The sequence below is a fragment of the Sturnira hondurensis genome, unplaced genomic scaffold, assembly GCF_014824575.4.
Source record: "Sturnira hondurensis isolate 20B ecotype Veracruz unplaced genomic scaffold, ASM1482457v3 Scaffold0004271, whole genome shotgun sequence".
Classification (NCBI taxonomy): Eukaryota; Metazoa; Chordata; class Mammalia; order Chiroptera; family Phyllostomidae; genus Sturnira; species Sturnira hondurensis.
In genome coordinates this window covers 359,044-379,095 of record NW_028076902.1, presented here as the reverse complement: position 1 = coordinate 379,095, position 20,052 = coordinate 359,044, and the positions used below count along the sequence as shown (strand labels likewise).

At 42.0% G+C, this 20,052-nt stretch overlaps 2 pseudogenes; both read left to right on the top strand.

Moving 5' to 3' along the window:
- Positions 1-247: 247 nt before the first annotated feature.
- LOC118986475 (ubiquitin carboxyl-terminal hydrolase isozyme L1-like) lies at positions 248-1,013 on the top strand (annotated as a pseudogene).
- Positions 1,014-18,372: 17,359 nt separating this feature from the next.
- Positions 18,373-19,193, top strand: LOC118986474 (synaptonemal complex central element protein 2-like; annotated as a pseudogene).
- The last annotated feature ends 859 nt before the right edge of the window (positions 19,194-20,052 follow it).

Below are 20,052 nucleotides of genomic sequence, written 5' to 3'. Positions count from 1 at the left end.
TGAGGTTTGGTCACCAGCTTCCCAACCCATGCACATTGTGTGGCTTTCGGCTTATGTAGGTCTGCTTTGAGTTCTTTCACTGCCATTTTGTCATTTTCAGCATACAGATCCTGCACAGGTTAACCTTATATCCAAGTATTCATTTATTTATTTTGGAGCTATTTACTGCCAACGGTGCTTTTAAAAATTGGTCTCTAGTTTGTTTTTCCTCTTCTCCAGGTAGTGACTTCACCTGCGGTCTGCACAAATGCAGCTCAGACCCATGCAGATTAACTCCGAGGTGCCGAACCAGTGCAGGCCCAGCCCGACATAGCCGGCCAGTGGAGTGGAGCTCCGGGGGCCGTGCTGAGGCTGGAGGAGGAGGCTCTGGGCGTGCGTGGGCCGGCACAGGCCTGAACGCTGCTGCTGCTGCTGCTGCTGCTACTGCTGCTGCTGCTGCTCCCACTCACTGACCACAATGAGAACTTCAGAGAAAAATAGATTGGAGAGCTGAACGGACAAGAAGTCAGTCCTAAAGTGTACTTCATGGAGCAGACCATTGGACTTCTGGCCTCTGGTACCATTGGACTTATACACGCAGTGGCCAATAATCAAGACAAACTGAAATTGGAGGATGAGTTGGTCCTGAAACAGTTTCTTTTTTTTTCTGAAATGGAGAGGCTGTCCCCTGAAGACAGAGAAAAATGCTTCAAAAAGAATGAGGCCATTCAGGTAGACCATGACACCGTGGCACTGGAAGGCCAGTGTCAGGTAGATGACAAAGTGAACTTTTCATTTATGCTGTTCAACAGTGTTGAGGGCCACTTCTATGAACTTGACAGACAAATGCCTTATCTGGTGAACCATGGCACCGGTGCAGAGGACTCGCTGTGGCAGGATATGCCACCAAGGTTTTCAGAGAACTCATTGAGTGTGAACAAGGGGAAGTCCATTTCTCCGCAGTAGCCCTCTGCAAGGCTGCCTAATGCCCTGTGGGAAGGGACTAAGCTCTTTTCCTCTCTTCCCTTCACCATTGAAATACATCCCTACCAATGCAGTGGTAAAGTGCTCCCGTACTTGTGGGAAATAGCTGTTCTCTTTTGGTTCGGTAGCTGTACTCCCCCTCAACCACACCCAAGCACTAGCAGAGCTCAGCTGTCAGGGGACATTTTGGTGTAAGCTTCAGATGGCGAAGCATCTCCCCTACTGTGTGTCTTAAACCTCATGATCTAATGCTTTAAGTGGCTACTTTGTTTTGTGTCTGTAAGGTAAGGCCTTGGATGTGGTGTAAATTGTTTGTCCTTATAAAGAATAAAACTCTTCTGCCAATAAAAATAAAAATTGGTTTCTAATTGTTCATTGACAACACAGAAATATAATTTGTTTTTGTCTGTTAACCTTATATCTTTTCACTTTTCTATACTCATGTGTTAGTTCTATAAACATTTTAGTAGATTACTTGGGATTTCTATGAAGATACAATGTTTCCTGAGACAACAATTGTCTGAGAACAAGGACTATTTCATTTCTTCCTTTTCAGTCTGTATATCGTTTCTGCCTTCTTCTTCTTCTTCTTCTTCTTCTTCTTCTCCTCCTCCTCCTCCTCCCCCTCCCCTTCCCTTCCTCCTCCTTCTTCCCTCTCCTTCTTTTTTTTTTGCCTTATTGCTTCAACTAGAACTTCCAGTATGATGTTGATTGTGTAAAAGTGGTGTTATTTCTTTTTTAAACATTGGGCATAATTTNGTCTGAGAACAAGGACTATTTCATTTCTTCCTTTTCAGTCTGTATATCGTTTCTGCCGCCTTCTTCTTCTTCTTCTTCTTCTTCTTCTTGTTCTTCTTCTCCTCCTCCTCCTCCTCCTCCTCCCCTTCCCTTCCTCCTCCTTCTTCCCTCTCCTTCTTTTTTTTTTGCCTTATTGCTTCAACTAGAACTTCCAGTATGATGTTGATTGTGTAAAAGTGGTGTTATTTCTTTTTTAAACATTGGGCATAATTTGTCGTTACAATCTTCTGACCCTGGAGTGATGTGTGCACAGCCCGCAGTACCTACAGCGTCATGGATGAGATATGAGACAAATTCACACAGACTACAGAGTCCTGTAGAGGAAAAAGGATGGCATGGCTACTCCCTCAAGGGGGCAGCGCCTCAGAACAGCCTGCCCTCTTTCTCAAGGGGAGAGCGCACTGACCCTAGCCTAGACAGGCTTTTACTGTTTTGTTTTTGTTTTTGTTTTTTTTGCACAGGAGTTCAAGTACAACTTATTAATCATTGTCAGGCAGTAAGCAGTAGATAGTATACAAACTATTAGGGCTTCTTCTGAGTCAGGGTCTATCAGCTAAAAGGCTACAAAACTTTGGGAAAATAAACTCATTTTCTGCTCAGGCTTTTATCACTTAACTAAAAGCATTCTTAGCAAAGGAGGCTTCACAGGATTTTACATATCCCTTCTCAGGCATGATCACCCGGGGAGCCTGCCCTTTCCAGCACAGGGCTGCACTGCCCTCTGTCATTGTTTCAGGGTTAAGTCAGGAAGAAGAGGCAAAATAGCCAAAGAATTAGGAGAAACAAGGACTCAGTCTTTGTCAAAGCTGAGGGATGAGGGTCCATCACCCCCTTACTCCATAGCCCCCTAAGTCCTTCCCTGGGGCCTCCATGTGATCATGCCTGTCTTAGGTCATTCCCCCCTTTGGGAATCTCACCCATCATTGGCTAACTGATCAAGCATTGGGGGCCAGCTATGGATGAAGGAGCAGAATCGGCGCTCCTGCCAGGGAGGTAAGCTTTGTCTCCTTAGTGGCTTATAGTCTGAAGGTGGCCCGCTCAGCCTTAGCCATGGGGAGGGCGGAGTTACAGCTCCTGAAACCAGGCAGGGAGGTTCCCAACACTGGAGGGTTTATTTTATTTTATCCCTTTTTTAAAAATCCTCATCGGAAGACACGCTTATTGACCTTAGAGAGAGGGGAAGTGAGGGAGAGAGAGGTAGACACTGATGTGAGAGAGAAACACTGATGTGAGAAAGAAACATCAATCAGTTGCCCCTTATATGCTCTCTGACTGGAGACTAAAACTGCAGCCTAGTCACGTGCCCTGACTGAGAATCAAACCTGCAACCTTTTGCTTGATGGTATAATGTGCCAATCAGCTGAGCTACACCAGCCAGTGTGGGGGTGACTTTTCTCCCAAGTCCCCCCGTCCTCCACAGATGAAAGTAAACAAAACATGATCTGCTTGGAGAGGAGAGGTGGCCGATCCCTCAAAGGGGAAGGGCCTTGAGCCCCTTCCTCCAGGGGTTTTTAATGGGTTGTAACACACAGGAATACAAGGCGGCAAGGATCAAATGGTAGATAACATTTCAAAGAAATCTGAGGGCTTAGTCTGAGTCAGAGTCTGTCAGGAAGAGGGTTTTGCAGAAACTTTTAGGGTTTCCTGCTCAAACCCTTAACATATGAATGAAAGCACTTTTAGCAGAGCAGATTTCACAGGTTTTCCAGGAATTCTTTGTGATGCCAGATTTCCCCCCTGGGATCCGCTCTGGCGTGGCAAGGAGCTGCACCCCTCTCCATCAGGTATTCAGGCTTCAGGGGATTCGAACCAGGAAGCACTTCTCCCAGAGGGCATGGGGACTCAGGCTATCTCACATAGCGGGGAGCACTGGTCTATTGCTTGCTCTTTGTTGCAGCCCCCGAGTCCTTCCATGGTGATGGCCTCCCGAGTGATCATGTCTGGCTTAGGTTGCCCCTCCTCTGATGGCACTTGCCCGTCAAGAACATAGACCATGCTTTGGGGGCAGAGAGAGGAAACTGAGGCAGCATTTGCTACCAGAGACAAGCTTTGTCTCCTGTGGCTTGCATTCTGGAGGTCACTAGCTCATCCTTAGCCATGGGAGGTAGAGTTACAATTCCTGAAACCAGGCAGAGCGGTCCACAACCGTGGACCCTCAGAGCTTGGCAGCTTTTAAATTACAATCTATTTTATAAACATAGATAGAACTATTTAGGTCTTCCTATTTCTTCTTGGGTCAGTATTGATAATCTGTGACCCTGAAGGCTTTGGTCCATTTCATCTACGGAGTCTAATTTATATATATAGTTTTGCCTTATTTCTCTCATTATCCTTTTAATGTTGAAAGAGTTTATAGTGATTTCCACTTTTTCATTTCTTATATTGGATATTCTGTCTTTTTAAAATTATGTTTGTCTAGAAGTTTACCAAATTTGATTGATCTAATAAAAAAAAACCAACTTTTGATTTTATTTATATTCTCAACTGTTCTTCTATTTTTATTTTCACCGATCTCTGCTCGTTATTTTTCTTGTGTTTGCTTTGGGTTATTTTGTTCTTTTTCTAGTTTCTTTTTTTAAAAATATATTTTATTGATTATACCATTACAGTTGTTCTATTCCCCGCCTTCATTCCCCTCCACCCACACACTCCCTCCCCCACCATTCTCCCCCCCTTAGTTTATAACCACGTGTCTCAAGTTCTTTAGATTCTATATTTCCCCTACTCTTCTTGTCCTCCCCCTATCTATTTTCTACCTACTGTCTATGCTATTTTCTGTACCTTCTCCCCCCTTCTCCTCCTCCCTCTCCCCTGTTGCTAACCCTCCATGTGTTCTTCATTTCTATGGTTCCACTCCTGATCTAGCTGTCCTCTTGGTTTGCTTTTGTTTTAGGCGTGGTTGTTAATAACTGTGAGTTTGCTGTCCTTTCACTGTTCATATTTTTCATCTTCTTTTTCTTATATAAGTCCCTTTAGTATTTCATATAAAAAGGGCTTGGTGATGATGAACTCCTTGAACTTGACCTTATCTGAGAAGCACTTTATCTGTCCTTCCATTCTAAATGAAAGTTTTGCTGGATAAAGCAATCTTGGCTGTAGGTCTTTGGATTTCATGACTTGGAATACTTCTTTCCAGCCCCTTCTTGCCTGTAAGGTCTCTTTTGAGAAATCCGCTGACAGTCTGATGGGTACTCCTTTGTAGGTGACTGTCCCCTTATCCCTTGCTGCTTCTAGGATTCTCTCCTTCATTTTAGTCTTGGCTAATGTAATTATGATGTGCCTTGGTGTGTTCCTTCTTGGGTCCAACTTCTTTGGGACTCTCTGAGCTTCCTGGATTTCCTGGAAGTCTATTTCCTTTGCCAGACTGGGGAAGTTCTCCTTTATTATTTGTTCAAATAAGTTTTCCACTCGTGGCTGTTTCTTTCCCCCTTCTGGTACCCCTATAATCCGGATGTTGGAACGTTTAAAGATGTCCTGGAGGTTCCTAAGCCTCTCCTCATTTTTTTGAATTCTCATTTCTTCATTCCTTTCTGGTTGGATGTTTCGTTCTTCCTTCTGGTCCATTCCATTGATTTGAGTCCCAGTTTCCTTTCCATCACTATTGGTTTCCTGTGCATCTCCCTTCATTTCAATTAGTTTAGCCTTCATATGTTCCTCTAATTTGTGACTATAATCAACCAGTTCTGTGAGCATCCTGATAAACAGTGTCTTGAATTGTGCTTCTGAGAGGCTGGCAATTTCTCGGTCACTTAGAGTTATTGGCTCTGGGATTTTGAGTTCTTCTTGCGCCATCTTTTGGGCTGTTCATGCCTGTTCCGTAGCAGGATCAGAGCCCTAGGTGTTCACCAGAGCAGGGCAACTCAGTCACTGGGTTGTGACGCTGTATGTGGGGGTGGGGTCAAAGTGGAGCAATGGCATCCCGTTTGCCACCTCCCGCTGCGACCCCCACAGGTGCAGCAGCTGCCGCTGTCACCAGGGCCAGCGCATTTTGTCCCACTGCACGCAAGTGTGCCACCGCCGTCAGCCCTCGCCCCCTGGGGCCTGCGTGGTCTGTCTCGCTGTGCGGTCAATCTGCCCCACACCCTGACTGAGTCCGGGCCACTTGCACGCCTAGGTCGGGGGATCTGTCCTGCCCGATCCTGCTCAGCTGCTGGCTCCGCCCCTCTTACCGTCTCGGTTGAACGGTTCATCGTTGCCGGACTTCCATATAATTCAATTTTCTGTTCTTTGGCTGTGTCTTTGTTCTCCAAACCTTTGTTGTATTCAAACTTGGTTGTGGGAGAAGGCACAGTGTTTCCACCTATGCCTCCATCTTGGTGGAAGTCTCTAGTTTCTTAAGGAGGAAGCTGAGATTATCAGTTTGAAACCCTTTTTCTTGTCTAAGATACGCATTTAAACCTACAAATTTCTAAGCAGTGTGTTAACTGGACCCTTCACATTTTTATATGTTGTGTTTTCATTTTTGTTCAATTCAAAAATATTTTCTAATTTCCCCTGAGATATTTTCTTTGACCTATTGGCTATTTATTAAGAAGAAGTTTTTTCAAATTTACAAGTATTAGGAGACATCACAGTCTCTTTTTTTGTTACAATTTCTAGTATAATTTCATTGTGATTAGAAAACATAATTCTGCACAATTTTTATTCTTTTAAATTTGTAAGGATTGTTCTATAATCTTATTGATAAGGGAACTCAAAATTTGAAGATTTTAGCCACAGTTTAGTTGATAGGCTTAAGCGATTAATACATGTGGAAAGCTACTATTCCAGGAACTAGAATTCTCGACTCCAGGAGGTTGAAAAGCAATTCAACCTTTGTGCCCCAGGGGGTCTGCAATTGACCAAGAGGGTAGGTGAATCATTGTGTTCCAGGAGGCACTATCCCCAATGCAGATAGAGAACTGTTGATTAGCAGATAAAAAAATACTAGGAAATTTGCTGCTGGACTGCTACTGTTATCTGATTAACCTTCTCCCAAACCCTTTACCTACCCTTTCCTTCTCCTTATAAAAAGGTTGGCTTGAGACGAGATGTTGAGATTTTTTTTACGGTACATATCCTGGCATCTTCTCAGATCGTCAGCCTCTGAATAAAGTACCCATAAAGATTCAGTCCTTGTCTCTCCTTCTTTGTTCTGGTAGTGACAGGAAGCATGAACCTTGGCTTTTACAGTTTCACTACAACCCAGAATGTGGTCAATATTAGCGAGTGTTCCCTGTGTATATGAAAAGAAGGTGTGCTCTACTGTTGACTGGGGGCCTCTAAAAACGTCAGTCAGACCAGTTGGTTCAGTTCTGTATCCTGCTGATTTTCTGTGTGCTTGTTTTATCAATTACTAAAATAAGTATTGAAGCCTTCAATTATAACTGTGGATCTTAGTATCTTTCTGTTATTTATCCATGTTTGCTTTATGTATTTTGAAGCTCTATTGTTAGGTACATACGCATTTAAGGTTGTTATATCTTCTGGGTGGATTGACCCATTATCATAGTCTCCTCCTCAATCTCTAGTAATTTGCCTTGGGGTGTGCAACCTGCGACCTATGGACCACATATGGTGGCCCAGGATTATAGGGAACCTATCCACTTGGAATGGCAAATGTAGCTCAGCCCTATGGGAAAGCCCATAGGTGCGTGGTAGCATGCAGGACGCCAAACCCGTGAATCAGTTCTCCTGTGGGAAACCAGGCCTGCATCATACCTAGGCTGTGTTGAGGCTTGCTCTTGCTAAAACTCCCTCTTCCTAGGCTGAGTTGAGGCAGGCAGCAAATGCTCACTGCATATCTTCAAACTAACTTGCTGAAGTCTGCTAATTCTCCCAAGGATTGAAGTGTAACCAGACCAATTACTCTTATCATTCCCTTGTATTTGCAACATTTTTTCCTTGGTAATCTCTAAGAAGTAATCAGTAACATCCTTTCCATTGCTATGTGTAAAAAGTAATTACCTAAACTAAACTGAACTATAATGAATGAAAACCTTCTTTGATGTATGCTATTAGAAAGCCAATAAAAGCCTGTCAAGGCAAGGGTCAGGGTGCTCTCCCCCTGAGAGAGTGGCTGTGCTGTCCCTTTTCCTCCACAGGACTTGGTAGTCCTTGTGAATTTGTCTTGTCTCATCCACAACGCCACAGACACTGTGGGCCAGTGTCCACATCACAGGACGGCTATGAATGCAGCCCAGCACAAAATCATAAATTTAATTAAAACCTTTTTTTTTTTTTTTTGCTCATCAGTTTTCATTAGTGTTTGTGTATTTAATGTGTACTCCAAGACAATTCTTCTTCTTCCAGTGTGGCCCAGAGACCAAAATTCTGGGCACCCCTTTGTTTGATGTTTATATAGTTACTCCAGCTTTCTTTTGATTATTGTCTATATGACACACCTTTTTTATCTTTTTACTTTTAATCTACCTATATCAATGTATTTAAAGCAAGTTTTTGTAGATAGTATAAAATTGAGTCCTTTTTTCTAAAAACAAAAACGTGATGATCCCTGTCTTTTTATTATTGGTGTGTTTAGAACCATTTACATTTATAGTTTATATGTTAGGATTTAGGTCTATTTTTGTTTTGTTCTTCCCCCTATTTTTATTTCTTTGTTTCCTCTTTACTACCTTCTTTTAAGTTATTTGATTTTTTTTTAGTATTCAAATTTAATTTGTCTATTAGGTTATTCTGTAAATGGATTTTTGCTATGTATTTTTGTGGGTTTTTAGTGGTTGCTCTGAGGATTACAACATATATTCTTAATTTTTCAGGTTACTTGAATTAATATGTTACTATTTTAAGAGTAATGCAAAAACCCTACCACCACATGTCTCTTTACTCTTTTCTATATATTGTAATCATTATATATGTTACATTTACATGCATTGAAAACCCCATCAGATAATGTTATTTTTGCCCTCAAGCATCACGTATAGTTTACAGAGCTCAAGAAAAGAAATCAATTGATTATATTTACCCAGATATTTATCATTTCTATTTTCTACCTTCATTCCTAAAGTTACATGCTTTGCTCTTGCATCATTTTCCTTCCATCTAAAGAACATTGTTCTTAGGATTGAGTGACCAATTTTTCACCTAAATTTCCAACAAAGTCAGTCTGTACCTTCTTTTTATAATGTGAATCTACAGTGGAGACAGAATGTTTATCCTTCAGTACACTGAAGTTAGCTTCAAGGACTGCAGAAAACAAATGAGAGAACACCACACAGGATGCTTCCCTCTGCCTTTGGCTTCAGTGTAGTCTCAGCAAACACGGACTCCTCAGGCTATGCTGAGACTCTTGTAATACAACTGGCAGTCAGTGATGTCAGTGGTCAGGATACTGGGGTAACCTGGCTTGGGGTTCCTCATGAATCTCCTCAAGATATGTACAAGTTGCCATTGTGATACAAGGAAAAGCCATTCTCACTGTTCATAAGATGTGCTTTCTGAGCCTACTAATATATAGCCATGCTCTCTTTGTAGCCCAAATTAAGTATCTGGGATCTTTGCCAAGCCAGTGGAATAATTGTGCCAAGGGTTGGGATTGGGTCTTGGTGTCTGCGTGATGATACAGCTTGTCCTGTTTGGCAGGACTTACCATAAATGCTATAGAGAATACTAAGGTTGCAGTAGTAGATGAAATACAAGAGGTGAAATCTTCCTTCCTTTCTGGCTTTCCAAGATTCCTATCAGACCACCATCCACGGGGACTGCATCCAAGAACTGATGGCAAGTGGACATTGCTAGAGGGTCTTCAGAAAAATGTGTGTTTTGCAGTGATGTACTAACTTTCTGTACAAGGGTTGCCATGACCAACGGCCAGGAATCCCATGGGCAGGTCCAGATTGACTGGGTAGGAAGGTATGGCTTAAAATTATTTCCAGGTTGTATAGCCCCTTGCTATGCTGTGTGTTTTTCATTTCTCCTGCTCCTGGGACTGCCATATTGTATAAGCTCAATAAATGTTTGATAAGTGAATGAAAGAATGACAATCACCTTGTTAGATTATATGACACTGCGGCACTGCTGATAATGGCAGCATTAGGAATTCCAGTACAAGTGTTTTGTGCTGCCTCTTTATTAGCATTCTCTGTTTAGAGTTGAAGGTGTAGAAGATCACTGTTAACAAACCCCTCAAACTCTGAAACCCTGCAGCTGGAATGAGGCAGTCAAAGATGTAGCATGAGAGGGGAAATCGTGCCACACAGAGGCCTGGGTTCTCATGTGGGCTCTACGGTTTGTTACGGCCTCGGGGCAGTCACATAACTTCTCTGAGCTTCAGTTTTCTCATTTACAAATTACAAACTGAATTATATGATCCTTTTGATTTGTACAGGTCTAGAATCCAATCAAGAGAGCTGTCTCACAACTCATCTAAGTTGATGATAAGACGTGGATCACAGGAACCCAAACTTCTTTGTTGTGTGACTCCTCCTTGCTCCTTATTATCTAGAACTCAGAACTCCAATTCCTGGCAGTAGAGGTGGGGAGATGGAACCTTAGCCAAAGGCATTAGTTCATAGGATCTCGTCAGACTTTGGCCGGTCATAGCAGAGTTGATGTGTCATCAAGTTAGTCCAAGGACAAGTCCAAATGGTTGGGAAGGGATTAGAATAGGTACAAAAAACTCCTGTTTGGCAACAGAGAAGTTGGGGCAGCCTCTAATCTTCACAGCCAGAATCTGGCAAATGGCTACTTCTCATACTTCTCAAGCAATTCTGAACACCTTACGTAAGCCTTTACTCCAGGAGAATGAAGGTGAGAAACTAATCTCTTACATTCACCTGAAGCTGATAAAAAATTTTCCATTCCTGATTTCCTGGTTGTGGAAGTTCTATTCTTCTTCACCCCTAATTCTCCAGGGACCCCTTCCCTTTGTCCATGCCAGCTCTCCGACCTCACTCCATGAATAAGTAGGAGATAGTGGAGTGACTGTATCTCGCAGCTGCCCACTTCCTTCCTTTCACCTTCCAAAGCATGACAGTCCCTATCATCCATCAGATGCTCCATCATCATTCAGAAGCCAAGGACAAGAGGGATGCATTTCATTGTCAAGGTGGCCGCAGATTGTCCAACCCAAAGTTCTCTGATTTGTGCATATTTATCTTAAAATAAAAATATTTTAAAATACATAAGTTTTGTAAAAACTTTACATAACATAATCTCTATGCAATCTTACACCTAAGGGAAAACCATTATAATAGTTGACATTTACTTTCAGACTTTAAATATATATGTATCTAGGTATGTTAATATAAATGGGATCATTCCGTACATTGATAACCTCAAATGATATGTCAGATATCTTTCCATGCTAACACTTGAAGGCCTTTCAGATCATTGTTAATGGCCCCAATGTAGTATTTCAATATAAGAATGTATCATAATGTATTTTATCAATTTTCTATTCTTGACATCTAAGTTGTTTTCATCTTTTACTGCTCTATAATGACTATTCTTATACCCTACATCCCTGTAAGAGAATTCTTAAAGAGACTGACATTTAATATACATTTGTTATTTTAATTATTAGTAATCTTTTATAACCCAATGGCCCTTGAATTTCTTTGATCCTAAGTTCAGCATCTTTTTATATGTTCTTTATACTTCCTGATCAAATCTTTTACCTACTTTTCTGTTGAGATTTTATCTTTTCTTATTGATTTACAAGAATTTTTTTAAAGATTTTATTTATTTATTTATTTATTTATTTATTTATTTATAGAGGGGAAGGAGAGAGGGAGAGAAACATCAATGTATGGTTACCTTTTGTGCATCCCCTGCTGGTAGTTAGCCTGCAAGGAACCGGCCTGCAACCCAGGCATGTGCCCTGACTGGGAACCGAACCGCGATCCTCTGGTTTGCAGGCCCGCACTCAATCCACTGAGCTATGCCAGCCACGACAAGAATTTTTTATACATTAGGAATACTATCTATCCCTTAGTCAAACAAACTTCAAATATCCCGCCTCAGTTTGTTCTTTGCACTTTAACTTTGTATATGCTGGTTTTTTCTTTTTTGCCACATAGCAGTTTTTGTATTTTTTGTAGCCAAATCTGACAGTCTTTTCTTTCATAACTTTTAAGTTTAATATATATTTTAAAACTCAATCAGTTTTGTAGGTTTTTTCTTAATATTTGTTTCTTTTTAAATACATAGTTCATCTAGCTAGGATCTATTTCTGAACATATTATAAAGTAGTGGTTTAATTTTTTCCAAAAGAAGATATTAAATTAAAAAAGAAAGTTTGGAATTTTTCTCAAACTACTCCAGGGACCATAAGTATTCTTGTTAATAAGAAGTAATAAAAATAATAAAGCTTAATGTTTTTAGAGGCATCTGTAAGCAGCAAAACTTGTTTACATAGTATATCAGTAGGGGATCTTGCTTTTCCAGGTAAGAGGAAGACTGCCTCCAATGGGCATAAATAGAAAATGTAATGACTCCTTCTCTAAAAGGACCAGCGGTCACATGGGTGTTGGATGGGGCTTGATTCGGAAGTTTGGTAATCTTACCATTCCTCCTTTCTGTTTTAGGCTCAGTATCAAAACAGGATGTCTAGAAATTTCCAGAAGTTACAAGCTATCCCATTCATATTCAGGGCGAAGACAGATTGTTCTTTTGATTGCTCACTCAGAAAGCAATCTTTCCAGGATTTCTTTCCCAGGTCTCATAACAAAATTTTCCTTCGTTTTTTCCAATCACAGTGTCCAGGAAATGATAAATGGTCTCTCTAGATTTACACAACCAGAGCTTACCCTACAGCAGGGGACAGAGGCATGGAGTCAGTGTGAAGTATGGGATGGTTGGGGGAAGGTGAGATATTCATCCAAATAGAAACAGGGATTGCATTACTGAGAGGGAGACGGAGACCCAGCAGTCATATTAGCAAATGACCACCACATGTGCATTGTCCTGTTGATACTTACACAAATCCTGTGAGGTTGGGAGTTGCTAATTTCCCTGTTTTATAGAGGGAGATACTAAAGATTAGAAGTTATGTGATTTGCCTAGATCACTCAACTAGTAAATGGCAAAGCTCAAACCTGAACCTTATGACTCTACATTTTCTATTTTTCCTAGTACTGTAAGCTACCTCCCTACAGGCTTGAAACCCATGCTGAGTATCCAGGACTGCATTCGTTCTACAAACTCATTTTTAAAAATTAAAAAATCAAAAGGAGATATTAGTTATTGGCCATATTGATTCTCCTAATGAGAACAGAACATTATGTGAGGTTCCATCACAGTGGCTTTAAAAAAACTGAAGTGAAGACCCTGTTCTAGCTTCTCCTGGGTTTCCTCAAAGAAGAGCATGACAGAAAGTCTTGTACATGGGTGGCTTATTTGGGAATGTGGTCACAGGGAGCAGGAAAGAGTGTGGCCATGAGGTGGGAGGCTGAGGAGGAAAGCTAACACATCTTTATAGGTGACTGACCCCACAGTTACTTTTGGAAGCTTTATGAAATGTGCCCCCATGGGGTAGGGAGAAAGGGGAAACATTTACCCAACAGTGCACATCCCCAGTAGTCATGGTTGCTCCTTGTTAACAGCACTGAATTTCTCGGTGAGTTCCCAGTGGGTTGCCTGGACATACCAGCCAGTTACTGTATTAGAGAACTGGGGACATGGGAAGAGGTCCTCAAAGGGTGCTCCATTGTGAAGGTGGTCGAAGAGAGCAACAGTGGCTGGAAGGAGATGGGAACAGAGGATGTTAAGTGGGGCATCAGAGGTCTTCAATACATGATTCATTCTAAGCTAATAAAGCAAAGCTTGAGTTAAGAAAGTGATACGAAAACGAGCCTAAATTCCTATTGCCCTAGTTAACATCTGATACATTCATACCTTAATCATAAAATCACATAATTATAAATGACAACCACCTGCTAAAAAGGTCTTCTTAGTTAAATGAAGTTTCTCCTCACTAAACTATTTCAATAATCCTACTAAAATACAATAAAAATGGAGTCTCCATTTGGTTATCATTTTACAGAACAGTTTGTCACTCCCTACTGTTTGCAAGATTATGTACAAATTCTGTTGTGTGGCATCCAATATTCTTCACAATTGCTTTTACTGTAATTAAATAGCTTTACTCCCCCAAACTTTCCTGGCTGGACTCAAACCAGTCTAATTAATCTCCTTACTTTTTGGTAAGTGAGCCAAGAATCTTCCTTCTCTGTTTCATTGCTAATATTGGTGCCTCTAACAGACAGGAATGATATACAAAATGTTTACCAATTCCCGTGGCAGGCACCGACCAATCAGCACAGAGACTGAGTCAATCAGAACTGATGTCAGGGGAAACTGACAGCGTGGGCTGACCCTCTGACTCAGGCCTGCCCTCAGCCTCATTCTCCTAACAGCTGAAACCTCATCTCTCCCTTATGCTCCATGAAGTTTTCCCGAGCCACCTCTTTTTTATTCTGGTTTCTTCTTCTTTGGGATTAGTTACTACTCTGTGCCCCAAATATTCTTGATGTCCATAAGATAATGTAACAGTTGAAAGTGCCTGCACTTTCTGAGAGCATATTCTTTATTGCCTCTCATGTGGTAAAAATTTCCTATTTTCTATAAAGAGAAAAGAAAGATATAATTTAGTTTTTCCCATAACATGGTTGATCAAAATTAATTTTTTATTATTGATATTTTAGAAAAGCTTCAGCTTCAGAAATTCATGACTGACAATACACAACTTTTAGACTTTTGTCACATGTGAGAAAAACTTCTATTAATTTCTTTCTCATGTGTGAGCTATAAAATTTCAGGAGATTTCAAGTCTCCTTGGAATGTTCTCTGAATTGCCTTTAGATACATTCCTGGAAAGTGTCCCAGCATCGCCATGACCAACATGGTCCCCACTCTCTTCGACTCACCTCCTGCTCAGAGATGGGGTCTACATCAGCTTCCCTTGAATCTGGGTTGACTTGTGACTTGGTTGTTACCAACAGAAAAGTAGATCAGAAAAAAATAATTCAGCTACTGCTTTATTCTCTGGGATTCTTGCCTTTGGGGGCCTCACGTACGTTGTAAGAATTTCAGATCCTCTGTGGCTGCCACCGTTTAGAGAAGCCTGGGCCACATTTAGGTGTTACGGTCCACAGTACAGCTGACAGCCAGCACCAACCACCAGACGTGATTCTGACTCCCAGCTATGAAGCATCGCTGTACTGTTGGGTCTTCCAGCTGAGGGTCCAGGCATGGTGGAGCAGAGACAAGCCGTGCTCTGTCCAAATTTCTGCCCCACAGAAGCTGTGAGCATAATAATATGCCACTGAGTTTTATGCCACTGAGATTTGGAGCAACAGTTACACAACAGTAGTGACCAAAATGACTATGACAAAAGTCCCTCCTAATATTGTGTGGCCCCAGGCTTGAGCACACATGGAGGTCTGTATATTACATGTTTAAATATTTAAAGGTTTTATAAGTTAGCTATTATAAATCATGGTAATAAACTATTAAATAAATATGTTCTCCCTTCCTTGAAAAATATGTCTTCATAATGACTGGAAGGTCAAGTTTGGATTTAGAATTCCCAGTGAAGCTCAGAACTTCCCCTTCTTTACCCGCCCTGGCTCCATCCAGTGCCCTGGGGAGCCTCACACATGCACTTGCCCATGCCCCACGCACACTCTATGAAAACAGTGACAGGCCGTTCCTGGGTCTATGGGTACACACCCAGCAGCAGAGTCTGTCATCCACAGGAGGATAGACTCAGATGAGAGATACTAAAGATTAGAAGAGTTATGTGATTAGTTCCCTGGGGTGAGTCCAATAACTTGTCCTGCAGATTCCTCCCCCCATGCCAGTCGCTGGCCAGAGTGGGGACAGTCTTACTGTGGCCCAAGGGAATTATGTGTGTTAACCACAACCATAAGTCCTCTTGACTCAAACTAAATGGGTCTTCAACTCAACTTCCCCCTTTCAGTTTCTCAAGAATATCCTTGGCTAGTTCAGGGCCACCTGAGATGAGGGGAAGTGTGACCATGGGGAAGTCAAAATGCAAAGAGGCAGCAATCCTACTCAGCTGTGATTGGTGTTTCTCACTTTGGAAAACACTTCAGCAATAGATGGCCCCAAGGAGGGGCTCAGGCAAGTAAGGGGCCAAGGAGCTACAGCCAATGTCAGCTTCGTGGAAATTCTTCTCCATCTACATCTCTCCTCCATTCATCCCCTTTTTTTTGTTTTGAGTGTGTTTTTTTATTTAAAAATTTTTCCAGTTACAGTTTATATGAATGTGTGTTATTTTAATCTACTAAATTTGTGGTGATATTGTTATATAGCAACATATAACTAATGCAACTAGATAATACAAACAGAAAAAAATTATATTCTCACTATCCAGAGATTATCATTGTTTGTAGCTTTGTGTATATTTTTCTGGGTAATATTAATATATTACCATTGAAAAATTATAATTAAACAGAATTAAATAGTTAAAAAAAGTAAAGTCCCTTTTCTGCTTTACCTTGTTCTACTCTCCTACTTCTCTGAGAAAACCACTATTCACAATTTTGCCTCTCTCTCATCATAGGATCATATATTATATATTTACATATAATAAAACAACATATGTAGTATGCATATATAGAATACACACATGTAGATGTGAAGTGTACATATTTTTTGTGTTTTTTTTTAAAGATTTTATTTATTTATCTTCAGAGGGGAAGGAGAGAGGGAGAGAAATATCAATGTATGGTTGCCTTTCATGTGTCCCCTGCTGGGAGTTGGCCTGCAGGGAACCGGCTTGCAACCCAGGCATATGCCCTGACTGGGAATCAAACCGCGATCCTCTGGTTCGCAGGCCCGCGCTCAATCCACTGAGCTAAACCAGCCAGGGCCTGAAGTGTACATATTTTTAAATGGAGATACACATGCACAGTTTTTAAGCAAACAAAAACTGTCTGATGTTGAGGCAGGAGAGTAAGAAGTTTGGACAATTCCTTGGCAAGTGGAGTAGGGAAACTGAGACAGACAGCTGAACACACCGGCTGAGCAACTGGCAGCAAGGTGCACGAGGTCACCAGGGCATAAAGCCCCAAGTGCTTGGCCGGGGTCAAAACTGGGAAGACAAGGACCTCACCCCCAGAGTAACCTTTCCTCCCCTGGGCTTTCTGCCCTAGAGATAACATCTGGGAGATACCATCTAGGCCTCAGTTGTGTTTCAGCTCCAGGCCCAGAGAGGCAGCAAAACCAGACAAGTGACTCCACACTAACCTCAGGACCAGTTGCATTGAATAGTGACCCCCTGCCCTGGCGGCAACCAACCAAGAGACCATGATTCTGAGAGGACACACTTGGGAAGCTGATGAATACCCTATCGAGATTGTCCCCTGGGACCTCCCTTAAGACTGCCATCCTTAAAAAGCTTTTAGGATGAAGGAGCCAGTGTCTAGGGCTCTGCCACCCCCTCCCTGAAGCACACCCATGCCTTTCCCTCCTCTTTCTTCTCCCTCCACCCTAGGACATGCACCTCCTAAACTCCCTGGGACCCCATGAGCCTTGTAACTGGGGCAGCAATGGGCAATGACAGTTGCCCTAGGCTCCTTTCCTCTGATTTCCAGTGAGCTAAAGTAGCCCACCAAGGCTCATTTCTAAGCCCTCCTGTTGCTCCTTCTGTGTTACATCTGCCCTGTTATACTGTCCGGGCTTTAATAAACATAGCCTTCCTAGTCACCTGGACTAGTGTTGTGAATCTTTCCTACATGAAGTCAAGAACCCACACACTCCCAGCCAGGCTTAGGCAGACCTGCAAAGGGCCATGTCCCATTTCTGGTAACAATGTTATGTTTTTCTGTACCAGATGCTCAAGCCCCAAAACTAAGGGTCACTTTTGCTTTTGTCTTTCCCTTACCCCCTACATCCAAGCCATCTTCTCTTGAGAAGCACTCTGGGTAAAACAAGTTCATGGGATATGGCTTTCGTGACCCTGGAAAGAGTTTCAACTGGAGCAGAGGTCAAATTTAGTCACCCATGGGCTGCATTTGACTCCACGAATGTGTTTTGATTTGGCCCAGGCAGCATTTACAAGTTTTTTCTGAATAAGTGGCTAGCATTTAAAAGCAGGGAGAGGTCACATTAAAATGTAGATGTTTGCTTTCCCTGGAAATGAGAAAGAGTTGGAAAAGTGGGCCTGCATCCCACAGAGCAATAGGCGGCTGCTCCTCAGATAGGACACAGGCTCCCGAAGTCTCCATGGCCTCGGCAAGCCTCAGCCCCATCTAATTCCTTGGTGTGCTGGGCATGCACCATGTGAGTTAGAGCAACATGGCAGGGACACAGGGGCACTGCAGAACAAGACAGTGAGTGTGACTAGCTTTGCCCTCACAGACGACAAAGGGCTTCCCATTTGTTGAGTGAGTAAATGACTGGAAAAATGGAAATTTGCAGTGAAGTTTTGGTAAACAAATGCCAGGAGGACAGAGAGTGAAGCAATAATCTTAGCTGTTTAGCATCTTCTTTAAAGAGTGAATCTAGTAGAACTTCCTTCTTCTAATTACTTATTTTATATCATAATATTGACTATATGCCATTAATGATATGGTCTAATTTGATTGGGTCCTTAAAGAGAAGAAAGATTATAAAACTTCTCAAAGTAGAAAAATGAGGGGAAAATACAAGATGGAGCAACAGGCAGTGGACATACCCCACACAGAGTGCAAGGACCAGGAGCCACAGCCTTTGGGGGACAGCACGGAGCAGCAGCAGGGCAAGGAGAGCCACGAAGAGGAAGCTGGTCAGGGGCCAGCTGGAAGTCAGGTTTCTAGCCCCTCTTTTGCCACCTCCAGTGCCAGTCGCCAGCTGGTGATGCTGGAAGGGAAGTCAGGACCCTACTTTTCCTCTCTGGATTCGAGCATCAAGATCCTGAAGAAGAGGGCCCAGGAGCTGATCGAAAATATAAATGAGAGCAGGCAGAAGGACCATGCACTCATGACCAACTTCAGGGACAGCCTCAAGATCAAGGTTTCGGACCTGACGGAGAAACTAGAGGAGAGGATGTATCAGCTTTATAATCACCACAACAAGATTATTCAGGAAAAGCTCCAAGAGTTCACTCAGAAAATGGCAAGATCAGCCATTTGGAAACAGAGCTCAAACAAGTGTGCCACTCTGTGGAGACTGTATACAAAGACCTATGTGTCCAGCCAGAGGCTATTACTTTGGAAGAACGTACCCATAAAGATGGTGAATGCTGACAGCTTTCTGAGACAGTCACCTCTTAGTGACAGCCACCAAGAAAAGGTTCAGAGGCCACTGTTTTGGCCACACTGAGAAAATTGTTTTTCACAGTTCTGTAATGCACCTTGGCAAAAACAAACTTGGGCCATACCCAAAGGCAGCAGGTCCAGCCACCATCATGGGTCCAGGTTTGGTGTCCCCAACATGTGGCAAATTTACTCTACCCCAGCCCTGAACAGTTCATTAAATGTTTGATTTTCAACCCCCCCAAAAAAGAAAAATGAGAAAGAAAAGCAAAACTATAGCGTATCACTGAGTTATGAAAGAATCATCATGAAACCTAAATATATTATGATTTTTTAAAAAATTTAACCATAGGATTTGAAAAGTCACCTGTGCATCTTATATAGACCTTTAAAAAATAAACACAATGGTATGTTGGTTTCTCAAAAACTTAAACATAGAATTACCATATGATCTAGCAACGTCACTTCTGGGGATACGTCCAAAAGAATTGAAAACAGGATCTTAAAGAGATAGCTGTGCACCTATGTTCATAGCAGCATTATTCACAATAGCTAAAACGTGGAATCAACCCCAATGTCTACCAGCAGATGAGTGGATAGAATAAAATGTGGTATATGAGTGCAAGGAAACATCATTCAGCCTTAAAAATGAAGGAAATCCTGACACATGCCAGAGCATGGGTGAACCTTGAGGACAGAACTGTAAGTAAATAAGCCAGTCACAAAAAGACTCACCCTGGATGATACCACTCATATGAGGTAACTAGCGCAAATTCATGGAGACAGAAAGTAGAAAGGTGTTTGTCAGGGGTAAGGGGAGGGGAAATGGGGAGAGTTAGTATTTAATGGAGACAGAATTTCAGTTCGGGAGGGTGAAAAAGTTCTGGAGATGGTAGTGATGGGTGTGCAACAATATGAAGATACTTAACACCATAGAACTATAAATTTAAAACCAGGTAAGATGGTAAATGCAATGTCATGTGTATTTATACACAATTAAGAAATAAACACAAAAGATACATTTCTCATTTAATGTCAAAATTAAATTCAGCTTGCTTCCCCCAGAGGAACAGCTGTCAGAAAGGGGATG